The following is a 16182-nucleotide window of genomic DNA, read 5'->3' as shown; positions in this document are numbered from 1 at the left end:
ACAGGTTCTGCTCTTGAAAGCAGCCTGCTCACCACTCACCTGGGTCTATGTGTGAGGGGGAATTTCAGCCACTACAGACTTCCTCCCCTATACAGTGGTAAAACCAGACGGCTCACAAGTTCCTCTCGTTCCCCAGCCTCAGGAACTCAACAAGCAAACCATATTAGCAATGGGATAACATCAAGAACATGATTAACTCTTTAAGCCCCAAACTGAATTTCGTCAGCATGAGGTGATACATAAGCATTTCATTCTTATTTTATTCATATCATTAATTCTTGATTATAACCCAGGATTAACCAAGCTGCTTAACAGTCCAGTTCTATCTCTGAGATGATTCTCAAGTCTCCCCCTGGATACCAGCCTGGAAGTGAGCAAACCTTCTGGGGGAAGGGAGAGAAGTAAAGTATAGCTCAGATGATAAAACTCAGTGCAAACAGAGGAGAGAGGAGTGAACAATAGCACACACAAATCTTACAGTGGGTAATTGAATAATAGGCGATAAAAGCAACTGTGGAAATTGTGTGTCTATTAAAAAGGCTATTCAGAACAAAGAAGATATGCTATCTGATTCATGGCACTCTGAAAGACAGCTTAAGCAGCTTCTGAAAGATTTAAAAACTTAGTGTTTTACACAGAGAGGCTTCTATTAAAGTGGAATGCAACTATATTTCATAGGCTGGAGGATATTTCTGCACTGTCTCTTAGCACAGGAAATTACCTAATAAGGATATATATTTTGCACCAGCCTCACTGCACTCGGGAGAATGCTAGATTGTAACATTATCAACCAGGTTTAAACATACGGTAATCATAAGTGCACCAAGATTATCAACATAAATAATGAAATTGATTCTCTGTATGGTGAATTAGAACTAAATGATATGTCATAAAGTCTCAGGACCAGTAGAAAGTCTAGCAGTTGAATAAGCTTCTTAGGAAGGAGAGTATCTCCTTAAATGGAAATGCTAAAATTGAAATAAAATGCTTGTTTAATCTATCATATTTCTGTAGGAATATCACTAATAACAATCTTGCTAAAATTCAACACAGATTAGTTTCTCACTATTGCCTATAACTGGTGTCTTTTTCTTGTTCGTAATCACAGAATCTTCTCACCCCTAAAGTAAGGCCTACTAGAGACAATACCATTACCCCAGATTCTTGCAGTTACATTATTAGATTACTTACATACAGAAAACAGATGAAGTTACAAAAAAGTTGTGTAGTAGAGAACTGATTTCCAGAGGCATATGGTGCCAACTACTACTCACAGAATGTATTTGGATATTCAAAAAGGCTCTTAAAGTAAGGTAGGGATGCTTCTCCATGATGGAAATTTGGAGAACTAGAGAAAAACATGCTGAGTTGAAAGATTAAGTTTCTGAAAGATTATTTCTGAAAACATTTAACATTCATATTAAAATTTGCCCTCTAAGCATCACCTCGCTGTGTGCAGCTTTTTGAAACATTTCTTCCCCTACCTGAAGCCATTTATTCTTCACACTATTTCTAACCACAAACTACCAAAGCAAAAGGGTTTCAACTAGCAGCCACATCACAGAGAGGTCCCGTTACCTCAAACCTTGTTTGGTGATTAGAAGGTAATTTTTCTCCCTACTAAAACCACAGACATCACTCATTCTGAAGTCTTTTTATCAGAAACAGGTGTTTACACAGATTCTGCTACTAAGTTTTCTTGTAACAGTAAGACAAGACCTCTAAGCAAGGGATTCCCTTGTATGTTCCGTGTTCTTCTCAGAGTTATGTTTTCCATCGAACTTGTTTTTATCTGGACATAATATGGCTTGAGGGTCTTGTATACCATCCTTTAACATTGAATATCCATTCAGAGGACATGGATCTCTGAGTGTGGAACCTCTGGGGTCTGGAGCTCTAGAGGAAAGCCCTCTATATATGACTGTTCGTTACATATACTGCTACCGTGTTGAAGATATGAGTTGAAATATCTTTGCTGCATGTATTGATAGAGAGTAGGAGCCAGAAAATGGCTGCTGCAAATTACTGGCTGAAAAGAATTTGTTGCCACTTTTTCTCATGGGGACCTGCACCTCAGCACCCTTAACAATCTGAATATAGACTCCACTGAAATATATGATCCCGTTTCCGCTGTGCTAGATTATCACTCACTGATGTTCCCTTGTGATACATTCAGGTTTATTGCCCTGGCTGTATTTGAACAAAGACTTTTTCTCACTATGTGGGTATCCCTTCCCAGAGTTGATGCAATTCCTACTTGCAAAAAAGTGCCTTTGACAGTTCAGCTTTCATAAGTTTCTGAGTTTTATGTAACGGCATCTGTACAAGGACTTTTGCTGGTGGGAAATGTCATAAAATGTCATTAAAATATCAGTCTTAACTAACTTCTCTATATCGACAAAGGTTTTCAAGCATAGACTAGACTAAATCCATATCAAAATGAAGATAATGGTTTTCACTGGGAGAAAGAGAAATAATTTGAAAGAGTATTAATTCAGAAAGCTTCATGTATATTCTAAGAGTGTATGATATGCAACACTTACAGAAATGAAAAGCACTTATTTTTCCATTTGATTAGTACCTTTTAAGCTCTCCATAAAACAGAATTCAGCAAAGAAGAAAATCTCCCTTTGGCAATTTATGCAGCTTTAAGATCTGTTTCCATCTCAGCTGCATTTTGTTGTTCATTGTATTTGGGAAAACTCGTTTGGGTTTTAAGGCATTTTCAAATAACTGGAAGATTTTATGTCAATTTTTGATGATCTTCTGCATTCTGCGGGCAACAGATTTTCAATATGCATCTTCCTGCTCTTTCATTGTCATCCAATCTCTCAAAACAAAACCTTTGTAACATTTCAAGCAATTAACATGGGAGAGTGCTTTAATTCCATCTACTCGTGAAGACTATGCCTAGTGTACATACTACCTACAGTCAGTAGCACCAGTAAGATGCAAGCTTTATTGTCTAACATCCCTTCAAAGAGAACTTACAGTCCAATAGAGGCTCTGTCTTCCTCCCTCCCTGCCTCCCAACCAGATATTTTAATAGTAAAAGTTAGGCTATAAGGGTAAGATGCATCTGTGATATGGCTCAATAAGAGCATATTTGTAGAGAAAAATACTTGTTGCTGATGGAGGAAATACACCCTGTATTTTCTCTGACAAGGTAACGCTTCAGACTGATCCTAGTCTGATGCCATGGACTAAATTCCCATTTGCATCTGCAGACCTGAGTCATGTCTTCAGTTTCATCTGAAAAGAATCTAGTTTGTGCATTCTAATACAGCTGTGTGACGTAAAATATAGTAAGTGAGGAGGATCAGGAGATTAATTTTAAAAGTGGTCTCGTGATCTGAACTAAATTGCTGTTCTACATCCACCATTAGAGAGGATTCTTTTCTGGAGTCTGTAGTGACCTTTGTCAACCTGTGTCAGAAATATCTTTGCTGTATGGAGTTTGGAGATCTTTCTTGAGAGTTCAGCTGCATCTAGGAAGGACTCTTTCTCTCCTAATGTAAATAGTACTTTCCAGACTTGCATCTTATTAGTATTATTTCTCTTAGCAATCTCTCAGAATTCTAAAGAGAAAAACACTAATCACAAATAAATGTGTTTAGGTAACTGGTGGGCCACATAAACTGTGCTTCTTGCTCTCTGCCACTACTTTCACAAGGGCTTTGTTCCTAGAACGGAATGCATAGACAAAGTGACTAAACTATTAGAAGCCAGTGCTCTTCATACATCCTCACACAGACATTTGGCTGCATAAGAGGTGAAGTATGTATGCAAGCCTTAGGTCACAGCTTTTTGTTTATGGCTGGGACAGATGTGTATGACACACTCAGTAGTATAGTATCTATAGAAACTTTTTCTTACAGAAGTAATTACTAATTAGAAGAATTGTGTTTGAATTACATTTCAGCCTTTTGTAACCTCAGACCATTTTCACACCATCACATGCAGTTAGATTATTCAGTTTTCATTTTTGCTTTCTTGGCTGTGGATTTTTTTCAGGTACCTTGAAATCTGCAGGGTTTTGTAAAAATCTAAAATCTTTCACTAGTCTTGTGAGAGAAAAAATTAACAGTCTAGAGATAACTAGCTTGGCCTTAAGCTATACCCTTCTTTAGAAGCAAAGTTTGCTTACTACTTTGACAAACACATCAGCCAGGTAAAGATTGCAAGCCCATCAAAGGCGCTTGATTGCAGGTTTTTTCTCTATATTTTTTGTATTGTGTTTTTTGCAAAGTTGTTCTGCTAACAACCAATGGGCTGATATTTTGTTTCCTCCCTCATGTTGTTCTAATGACTGTGGCAATTGGTCTTCTAGTTTTGCAATCTTTTTTTTCTAGTGCAAGCAATTTTCTGTACCTACAGTTCAGTAGGTATTGTACTGAACTCTATTTAACTCTTTTTTGTTGTTGTTGTTGTGCCAGAAGTGTTACATCAAACATTAAACAATTACATGACATCATTATATTAGATGTTGAAGAAACAAAGACTAGTGAGGAACAGTTGTGTGAAGGGACTTAAAAGGATTTCAAAAGTTGGTTTTGATGTGGTAATTGAGAGGAATATAGTGGAGAAATACACAAGAGAGCATTTGAACAGCAATTTGATCCCACTTATAATGAAGAAAGGAGAGAAAGAGAAAAGAGAGTTTGAAGCCAGGAACACCAGGGAGAGGAGACTGTCATTGTTCAGGTCATGGGTGGGCAAGAGTTTAAGCAATGAAAGGAAAGCAAAAAATTTTGTTCTTACAGGTGTCCTGCAAGAGGAAGCTGCACATCCTTGATAAAGTCTGCTTGAGTAGATTGGCACAGTGTCAGAGACAACACCCAAGTCACAGTGAGAATAAGAAGAATAACTTTGCTAAAAGAAGGAGGTAGAAGGGAAGGAAAACTGAGAGGTTTAGTTTTGACCATATTGAATTAGTGGTAGCATTTTAAAGAATGTCACAGAAGAATAAACTAAGAGGCATATATGTATCTCAGAAAATGAGAAAAATGAATTTATTTTCCTGTTTTAGGAAAAGAGACTCACAAATCTGAACAAATTAACCATGTGGAGAGCTAAAGTCTCATGACTAAGATTTCACTGCAGTGACAGTGGGGTGCAGAGGAGAAGAATGATTTGAATGCCAAGTGCTTGTGTAGGGCTGAAAGGGAAAAAGGGAAAGAGGAACTTGGGATACCTTCATTTGTAGGGCTGGATCAATGCACAATAATTACCAGAAGGAGTTAAACATTTTCTGTGTTTAAAGTGAATCAGAATCTGTACACCATGTGCTGGAAATTCCCGAAATGATTTCAGTGGTCATTAAGAAAAGGGAAATGGTTCTTTTCTGAGTAGGAGATGGTAGGAGACAGAGGAGTAGACACCAAAACATAGCCATGACTGAGTATTTATAACTCAGCTGACTGTCCCCAGATTGCAGGATTCCTGCCAGCTGAGAAGGGGACAGACTTTTCTGATGGCTTTTTCTGTTGCGGGGAGTCTGTTAGCAACCACTGTGACCCTCTGTGACTGATAACGCAAAGGGCTGAGATACTTACAGTTGTACTAGGAATACTACATGCAGTTACGAACAGCACGGACAAATACAGGTAAAGGTGCTGACAAAATGTGCTCTACTGATAAACAAAGCTTCAACTCTTCTGCAGTCACCTTATTTCCATTCCTATGCCCCTGGGCTTGCTCAGGTTTTTTGTCTCTTCAGTCACAGACCTCACCCATATACAAATCCTTTAAAATTTAAGGTGCTGGTATTGTGTATTTTCAACAGTGACTAAATTTAACATAGTTTACAGTTGCAGCATGCTGTTACTAATGTTGTTGTTTTCGTTTAATTTGGTAATACAGAATTTAAATTTAGTTTAACCAGTGAAGGTATTGAGTTTAGACTTATATTTTCCAGTCAGGATTTAATGACTTTTCAACTCATGGTCTGTAGGCCTCTACAAGTCCATGGAGCATTTCTGAGGGATATGAGAAAAATAACAAAAAATAACCCTCTTATCAGGGGCTTAATCTCACCATGTAAAATGCATACATGTTTGCACCTCCATAGAAGAATTTTAGAGATCTGCGATTAAAAATAATTTTTAGCTCTATGACCTAGAGAAACTCTTTGATTTTATCTTCTTTCTATACTTTTTCTTCTGAGCACCATTTGTTGCCATCCAAGATCTTATCATCATCCCCCAGTCCCTAATGGGCTGTAAGATTTCTGCTGTGGTTAGAAAAAAGGTTACATGCCCGTCCCAACCTAGCCTCTTCACTAAATCAATGGCCAAGTTTGCCTTTGGAGGAGCAGGCAGAGTACAAAGACTTCAGTAGTGCTGGTGCTGTTTATCTCACTACCCCAAGAGTGTTTCCTCAGTCCTGTTCCTTCCCCTGCTCCTCCCCATGGTTGCTTCTGCCTGCTTTCCTGGTAATGTCTCCTTGATGCTACATCTAAATGAAGTTTTTTCACTGTTTAATTCCGAATCATTCATGTAGTCATAACCTTTCTGAACAGCACTCTACTCACTCATCCACCCTGTCTCTAGTGGAGACTGAGGTGTCTGGTGTCTGAGGAATTGTAGAAGATTCCTCTACATATCAAGATCTCAATATTGCTTTTTCACAGCTATTGTTCTGGTCATGACATCACTGTGCATGCTCAGTGCAGATTATTGTCAACCTAGAATGACCCAGCACTACTGACCACTCTGCCACAGTGTAACCTTCCAGAGGCCATCAATCCCATATATGCATCATGCAGAAGTTCTTTACTACTTATTTAGGAGATTACATTTCTACTTTTAGTTTATGCTACATAACTGCACACGTTTAGTGGAAAATTCTGCTTTGAAATGAAAATTTTTGAATATACAGAGCTCTTTGAGTGTTTTGCAATTAAAATTATGGTGGTGGATACAGAATTTAAAGCAGATCCTGCCAGCAATTAAACATAAACCCACAGCAGTAGCTGCTGGACTGAGCTCAACATATAGTTTCCAAATAAGCTGACAGCAGTAGGAATCGTGGTTTATAAAAAGCTGCCAGCAGTGCTGAGCTGGTGAAGAGAAAGAGGAAGCTACAACGAGAAAGAGAAAAACAGCACAACCAAAGGCAACTTCACTTCTCTGGCTTTACTGTTTTAAATAGATTTGGCTCTATTTTGCTGTTGAGGGTGCTGTGAAGAATAGCACTAATCTTACAAACTGATCCCCACAATCTTCATCTGTTTCTGAATACCACCTGCAAATCACACCCAAATTCTAGAGAACTTCTCTATGGTTTTGTGCATATCTGTGAGAATTTTTATATGTATGTAAGTATGAATACACACCGTGTTGTTGAAACTATTGCTCAATAGCATGCCAGTAAATAGAAGTTTGCTAGAACAGCTTTTGCCATTTTACTCCCTCTTTGCACGATATGCTGAGCTGTTCTGAGATTGTTTCCTGATATTTCCATTCACTTCAGGCTATGGATTTAACTTAATTATTCTTCTCATCCTATGAAAAGAGAGGAATTGTTTCTCATGCTCAAACCACCAGTATCAGAAAATCATCTAAGGCACTACCGACTGCATTGTCTTATACTGGGTGCTAAGACTATGGGAAGAGGGTCTTGAAGAGCTCAGTTGGGGAGTGGGGCACAGACTGACTACTTTCACTTTGGGAAGGAAGTCTAGCTCATCAGAAGTTCTCTAGTCAGAAGGCAAACCTCCTGTGAGGTTATACCTCGGGTCTAATTAAAAGTGCTAAGCTAGCTGATGGAAGATATGCGGCATCAAAGTGGGAGCATAAAAGGTAAACTCAGAAAGCTGAGGAATAATGTGAGAAAGGCAGATGATTAAAATTAGTTGCATTGGAGACTCCTTTATTTTGTGTCGTTCTGGGATCACATCTTTGATTCAGTGGAGATGGGATTGACTTCTTGTAGAGCTAATCAAAAGACTTCAGGAAGAAGACGACATTGCAGAGGCCTTAGGGGCTCTACAGGTGAACTGCATTTTGTGTTACACTGTATAGTTAGCTCTTGAAAGAAGGACCTGGCAGAGTCTCTCTGCATATTCACTACTCTGAATCTGAACACAAAGAATCAAAATGAAAGCCATATAAAGATGTCATAACCCATTTCAGTAGCTATGCTAGTCCTAGGAAAAGGGCTGTCTCTGGCATGCCCTAGAAGAATTGAGCGTGATCCTTGAGGACAAACTGAGGAAACAGTCAATCTGCCATCAACCTGTCAGTATGGGTCACAACACTCAACAACTCTTCTAAGTGGGAGGGAAAAGGCAGCAACAGAACATGTGACTCCCATGACTTCCAAGCAGCTAAAATGATGAGCATAGTTGCAAGGGTTGTTTAAGCATACAAACTTTATAAAAATTATTTCTTTCCCTTTATCACTGATTTTTTTGGAACCAAAGGTATGAGCACATTTGCTTATAATGCCTGAGATATCAGTATATATCAAGGTTTTTTCAGCTCTGGTGTCAGAGCCCTTTATATTTAACAAGAAGCTATGAGCTGGTACTGGGATCTGCAGTGTTCCATTTATTTTTTTATTTATTTATTTTTCTTGATGAAATATTAAATATAAAACCTTCAAAAGAAGAAAGACTAAAATTACTTCTTTCCACAAGCTACCTCTTGAAGATGTAAGGATGGCCTAACAAATATGATTCTTATTCTCAGAATCCCCTACAGAGAATGTTTCCCTTTTTTTTCCATTCCCATTTTGCATGAGGTCAGAAAAGAAAAGGTTTTCATTATGGCCAGTATATGTAGGCTTGGGGAGAGACACTGTGTAGCTCCCTTGCCACCCAACAAATACAGTTAGTTCTTTTACAATGCACACAGACCTGGGATTACTCCCAGCTACCTTTCTGCTATCATGGAAAGAAAGCTTCCTAAATATGTTTCTGTTTGTTCTCCTGATCCAATTGGTTCATAGAAAGATCAAAATTGAGTGCAGTTATTGTCCTTACTCATAAAACTGTGATTCCTGAGGCAAGAATAGAGAATGGCTTCAAGGTCAGTCATCATCAATGGACTAGATATGTTTTCAAAGAAATAAGGACAAATTTTTCACCTTGACCACAAAGAATTATATCAGGCTTGGTGTTGGGAACATCACTGATGGAAGGTGCTTGCATGAAGCATGAAAAATAATCCAAGTCAGGAAGTCAATACCCTACTGTTTCAAGAAAATTAAACCATTTGTCAGTGGTTTTTTTCCAAATAAAGTCTTAATCCATCCCACATTAATTTTCAAAATCTTTATTCTTTACATTCTTCAAATAATCAAGACATAACTTTTGAAACTGGATATGTTAGCCTGTAGTCCCTCTAAGTTTAAAAGGCATTACACGCTTCTTGACTCCGATTCATGTTTATTTTTCTATAGAGAACCACCTTCATTTTGGAAACACAAATATCTGATGAGATGAATTTTTCAAATCTGTGATAGCCTGTTTATCTACTGCTTTTTCAGTAAAAATTGTTTATTGTTGCTGTCACTCCAGAAGAGGCAAGTTGTCCAAACCTAATCCCTCTTGGCACATCCTCCTTACAGAGTCATCTTGTGACAATAAAGCCTCATACAAGAGTAACTAAAATAGCTGCTCATTTAAATATCAGGGAGTTTACAGTCTCTCAGGGATTTTTCCTTAAACTTAATTCCTATGTGTTCGCTATAGACGCGCTTTGTGACTGTAACATGCCAAGAAAGAAAATACCCCCAGAGAATTTGCCTGAATCCTAGGACATTTTCTCACAGATCCCGTCAGCCAGCAGGACCTTCCTCTTATTTTATCAGTTTAGCACACTCCACTGAGGCTAAAACTGTTTTCTCAGTCTGTCTAACATGTATTGCATTTACATTACATTACTTTGAGGTCTGACTGACAGATTAAATGCTAGATTTGCCGGAGACCTCTACTAGAATCTGTAGCGTGGACTCTGGTGGTTATCATCCTAGCAGTCAGAAATCGCTAATTTGTCATTAGGGAATCCACTTGGCAACAATATGAACAAAACATCTGAAATTGTTTTAAAGTGATTATGTTCTTCTGCATTTTCTGGTTCTTCTGGTTCTGTGTGCACGGATCTCCAAGCCTCTTTCTTCCTTCACATTTGTTAAGTGCCTTTTACCAATGAGATATTAGACTTGTTGTGGAACATAAGGCTATAAAGACAAGGTACAAGTTTTCTTTATTTTTCTTTCAGCTGTATAAAGATAAAGGGCACACCTCTTGTTCAGTATCAATTATTGGACAAAAAATTGCCTTTCACACATGCAAGTTCACCACAAATATAATGTACTCTCATCAGCCTCGCACAGATGAGGAATATTCTTTTTTACAACAGAGCTTCTCCTTCTCTGAATAGTGATAAAACAATAGATTAATTATCTCTGGATTTTTTGTATATATTTCAGGGGACCATGTATATTTTATTTGACTGGACTGGAAAGGCGAGGAATTTCCACAAAATATTTCTTTATCAATATTTACCATAGGCTCAGTTTGTTTAAATTACATAAAAAGCCATTCATAAACAATCAGAAAACATACCTTGTAACAGTTTGTTGCTAAGCTTTGCTACTCTGTTCATATTTTGTAGTGGCTCTGGTTGTATCTGTCTCCAGCATTTGCTTAGGTTCATATATAGAAGGGAGTCAAAGAAGTTTCACTCAGACCAGGAAGGTTATTTTTTTTACTAGTTTCTTATTACAGCGTTGAAAGAATATTACTTGTTTTCCCAGTTTGATAAGGAAAGCAACTAGAAGAGCGAGAGTGAAAACAAGACAAAGAAAAGAACTTTTCTTCTTGAAAGTACTGGTATCTTTTTATGGGCCTCTTACATGAGAACAGAAGCTTTTGTTGTTCCATATTCCATACCATTTTATCCAAATTAAAAAACCTGTAGGTTTGATATACACACATGGTCTTGGTCCTGAGCAGAGAAAAGAGGTTACTTAGAAAATGAGAATTGGTCCCTGAATTCCTAACTACTTCTTTTGAATTATCATTCAGCCCAGACCTGCAATTTTTCACAAATACATTCTTTTATGCAGCGATATGAATTTTTTTATTTCTGGGAAATTCTGCCACCATGAGTTTTCCCTCTTATCTAATTGATAGTTACAAGTTCAAGCTTGTATTCATGCTCATGACACCTAACCACCTGAAATGAAAACATCAATGTTATGTGAAAGGACAGGACTGCAGACTAGCAGTGCGTTGCGTGGACTCTGCTCATTATTACTTCAAGGGGAAAGAATAAGATTCCAGATTGTCCAACATTGCATATGCATTATTTCCCTAGAACTCTCATGTTCCACACTTCACTAGTGCTGTCTACATTGGTGTTGATCAGTCTGTGTTTATCCAGCCTCGAAAGAAGAGAGGAATAGTAGGACTGTTTTTAGTTGACTTATTCACATGTTTCTGTGGGAGCACAAACCATGGACACAGTGCACTGTTTGTTACCACAATGCAATTCAGAGGCTCTTTCTGTAAAAGCCTGCTGGTATTTCATGTATATTCTCACTGCTGATAATCAGTGGATAAACAACTTTCATAATAACACTGCAATGTCCTCACCCCACCCAGCTGTCTGACAGTTGACTTGATGGTTAAGCCACGGAATTGTAGCAGCCTTGGGTAGCTAATTTCCAGATAGCAGCCTGCCTTTCTAGTCAACATGGGCTCTGTCACTCATGGTGTGTGGTTTCAAAGGGCTGGGTAGGTTTAACACACAGGTCTGTAAAGGCCTGCTTCCTCATGCGGAAGTTTTGGAACTACTGTTGTACATCAGTAATCACAAAACTATGTGACTTGATCTGCTGTGTTCAGGTCCAGAAAACACCGTTGGACATTTTTGGCAACTTAGTATCTTTCATAATGTGATGATATTATCCAAAGTGATGGACACTGATAAATCCATAGATGACATATCTCTAGATTTTTCTCTTTTTTTACCATCATCCTTGTCTTTTGGCGTTGCATTTCCTCTTAAATTTCAAGACTGTCTGCACCTCTCTACACTGCTTCTCCAGTTTGTGAACCTCCCAGTAAGGGTTATAGGTAATTGCCCCACAATAACCATAATGCTGCAGACTGAGCTGCATGCCAGACAGTCAAAACTGTGTGTGATTGAGAACTGAAGTCATTCTGCTTTTAAAGCCAGAAAGGAAAAAAAAAATAAGTTATCTTATAATGCACCATAGACTGATTCTAAGGTATGTTTTGCTCAGTGGTATGGTAGTGAAAGTGGGATGTGCCCTTTCCTATTCCAGTGTTCTGTATGCAAACCCCCATGTAGATACCACAAAGCAGGTTTGATAAGATTTTCAGAAAAAAATGTGACTAAAGGAATTAAAGTTTCTAGGTAGAGCCACTGACACAGATCAGGAAAATATCTAACAGGGTGTCTTCATTGCTTGCATATTCCAGCAGTGCCAATGTCTTCATCCTAAGAACTGGGAACTCAGAAACCCTACCTTTGAGCTCAGAGAGGTTCAGATTAAATCAGTGAAGGAAAAGAGGAGAAAGTGAAACAAATGTAGCATGGGGAGAGGAACTGAAGCTCTTTCGTATTCACTTCTCTGTGAAAACTCAGGGCAGGCCCAAGAATTCAGAACGCAAAGGGACATTCACCCCTATTGAATATTTATGTAAAACACAGTCTAAGATTGTGGGGGACCAGGCAAGGGTAGCAGGGTATAAGTGTCCAGGAAGTGGAAGATGATGTGCAAGAATTCTCAAGAACTTAGACAATGTAGCATGAGGTTCAAATAGATGCTCAAAAGCAGAGGTGTTTACATACAGGTAATGGAATATAAAAGTATGCTTGAGTATGTGTGTTCAATATATCCAGCCCAAAGTAAATATCTGGCAGCCAGTTGGGTTGAACATACAATCCCTTTGAGGCACAAGGTTTACAATGAGATCAAGGAGTAACAGAGCTATGTGCTTTAAATAGTAGTCTGTTCCTTTCTGGGCTGGCTCAAAACGTTAGGAGTGACCACACGTATCTCCCCACATGAGGGTCCCCCCTGTTCTTCCTTTTAACACCGCTCCCTTCAGCCTTAAGAGAGATTTTCTGGGCTCTTATTTTCTCACTGTCTCCTTTCCATTTTGCACAGGTCTTGTTTCCAAAATGTAGACCTGGGCTGCTTTTGGACATGGAATTGATAACAACAATGGATTAAGACTTTAATCATGAAACAGTCTGGAGCAGGCTAAGGAGCCTGGATCTGAACTGAAGCAGGTCAAAAAAAAGTCATGTTAGTTTGCCAAAAATGCCTAGTTCTATGATGGATATCTTAAAGTATAGAGGAAAGACTAATATTTAGTTGAGCTTAATGTACAGAAAAATGCACACTGCCTTGTCCATACAATATTTCTCAAGCATATTTATTAGCATACATTAGCTGACAGGTGTTAGCCCCAGATATGAGCCTGAAGCTCTAAGCAGAATATTGATTTGACTGCCTGTTTTGGGGAGTGAAGGGGGCTGAGGTGGGTGGAGAGTGTTTGCACTTGCAAGCAGATTCTTCAAATATTTCTTTAGGTTTTGAGAATATCCTACTCAGGGAAGCATCTTCTGTAATCTTCGTTGGATTGTAGTTATTTGTAAACAGTTATGGGGAATCTCTCATATTGATGCTAAATTTTTAATAATAATAACCATATACAGCTTACAATAGGATAGATTCATTCCGCATCTTTTTTCTTACAGCAGAGGATTTTTCTTTTGCCAATTTATTTTCCCTTCCTTTCCTGTCTTTTACCAAAGGGCTCTCGTCTTTTACCAACAAACTGAATTTTGCGTACCCTTGAACCCTCCAATGGTTTGAATATTTATTTGAATGTTTATCAAAATCTGTGTAAAAGTAGTTCTGTGTTTCAGTGACGTTCCTATCCATTTATTGTTACTGACTTGTGGTTTTATTAAAAGTCTCATGATACTTTGTGTTTTTCATATTAAAAAAGAAAATATTTCATACTCTTATTGCAGAGAATATGATGTAGCTTAGAGAATGAAAACTCAGTGAGCAGAGAAAACCTTCCAAAAGTTATATGAATTCTGAAGTAATCTCATAATCTGTTGTGGTCTGGCTTTTGATTTTTGACTATTTGGTGCTCTGGGCATTCCCCACACTCTTCTCAATGAAAGAGCAGGTAACCCAAAGCCACAGAGTTAGAGTTCCAACTCTGGAAATATTTGGGATTTTTCTATGAGAATGGGATGGTGATTCATTCTGTGCTCTCACAAGACAATCATGCAGCTGCCCCTATTTCAAAATCAGCAGCCCCGCCAGCTTGTCTCCATCGGCCTTGAGAAAACAGGAAGCAGAACGGCCACACAGGAAGCGGTGCGCTCTTACACCCACCCCAAAAACTTAGCTGCTGAATCTATTGCAAAATGTTAACAGAACACTGCAGAGAAGACAGCGAAAGAGATGAGAAATCTGCTGACCTTTGGGGGCCTGTGCAATTCCTGGCTTCATTTTCTCAGGCCTACAGCCTAACTCAGTCACCAACATGTCCTGTTTCTCAGTCATTGCAGCTCAAATCCCCTATATTAGGATGTTCTTACTCAGAATATGATGACTTTTTCTTAATTATTTTGTTTCATCTCCAAAATTTGTATGGAAATGCAGTAAGAAACTTCTTGTCTGGAGCGCTGACAGACTGAAAGATAGAAATAGAGAAGGTGGAGAGGATTGTGTTTTGTTCATCATGATTAACTCTGTACTCATTTCCTTGGCAACATGGAAGAAATGGGTGGGTTTAGAGTGGAGGTTTATATGTATATCTTGTGATTTTGATGTTTTTAATATTAAAAAAGAAAAAAAATATTTCTCACTCTCATGGTTGCAGAGAAAGGACTGCACCATAAGATTTCACAGGGTAAAGATGCATTCTGCCTGTAAAAGAGGTGCATGATGGACTGCTCTTAAGTAGAAAACACCATTCATTGTGGGTGCTGTGGGGCATGGAATAGAACTGGAAAGGCTGAAAGAGAACAACACAGCAAACAAAAGAGAAAGGAAAGACACAACATGTAAAAATATTTAAAATTTGAAAAGTTTTTTTTATATGCTTGAGTACTAAAATCACCTTGAAAATTTATTCTGCAAAATCAAAGGGGCAAAATGAAAATTTATATGCTGGATGACAGGTGAGTAAAATTTTAGAAGAGGATTTCACATTAAAAAAGCAGAATTTGTGAGTTAGAGAAGATGCTTCAAAAGAATGGAACGGAAGATAATGTTAGCTATTGAGACTAGATCTAGGAATTATTTTTCTGTTAGATATTTAATTTGTGCAATAAATGCAGATTGGAGAATCTGGTCCTGGAAACCAAACAATTTCTAGATTCCTGTTAAATTCTCTGAATTGTTTTGTAAATGTTTAGAGTGGAAATTAATTTCATAGTTTTCCTTCCCCCTCCCTTTTCTTTTATTTAGCCAGTAAAAGTCAATTATTCCCTTATCTTCAACCAAACTGAGAAAAGCAGTCAGATTCCTGAAATCCAGCCTTCAGCATTACAGGAATTTAAAGAATATTAAGAGCTGTATCGCAAGAGTGCTGAAAGTCCTACACAGAGACCAAATGTAGATTTGAAGAAAATGTGATCAGAACATTAGAGAAATATCCTTAGGAACTTGGCTTGGTTTTACTAAAGCAGCAAAGTTATATGTAGAATCTTCAAGCAATCTTGCCTGGATGTGGATTTCAGTCAAATATCTTATTCAGCAGAGTTGATACATGCTTTATCTCTTTGTCTCTCTGCACTGCCTCCTCAGTCTCTTCTTTATCACAGTTCAATTGAACTTAATCTAGGGCAAATGGAAATGCACCTCTACCAAAATTAAATTAAATATTTTACCTGCTGCTTTATTATGGAGAGACTTCTATCCAGATTTTTGTTCTCTAAATTGCTTTGGAATTGAGTTTATAACACTTCCAGCACAGGTTACTTTTGAAAATACCAAATCTGAGATGAAAACTTCATTATACTTCTTTCTGAAGTAACTCATTCTATACAGATTACTTTTGTTTTGCTCAGTCATTCAGCAGGTGACTTTAGTTTGTCTTGTAACTCCCCTCATTGCATCAACTCTTAACAACATACACTTCAGAATTTTTCCCACAACTGTGGGTTTTTT

This window comes from Chiroxiphia lanceolata, chromosome 6 (assembly GCF_009829145.1).
Source record: "Chiroxiphia lanceolata isolate bChiLan1 chromosome 6, bChiLan1.pri, whole genome shotgun sequence".
NCBI lineage: Eukaryota > Metazoa > Chordata > Aves > Passeriformes > Pipridae > Chiroxiphia > Chiroxiphia lanceolata.
This window is presented reverse-complemented; position numbering follows the sequence as displayed.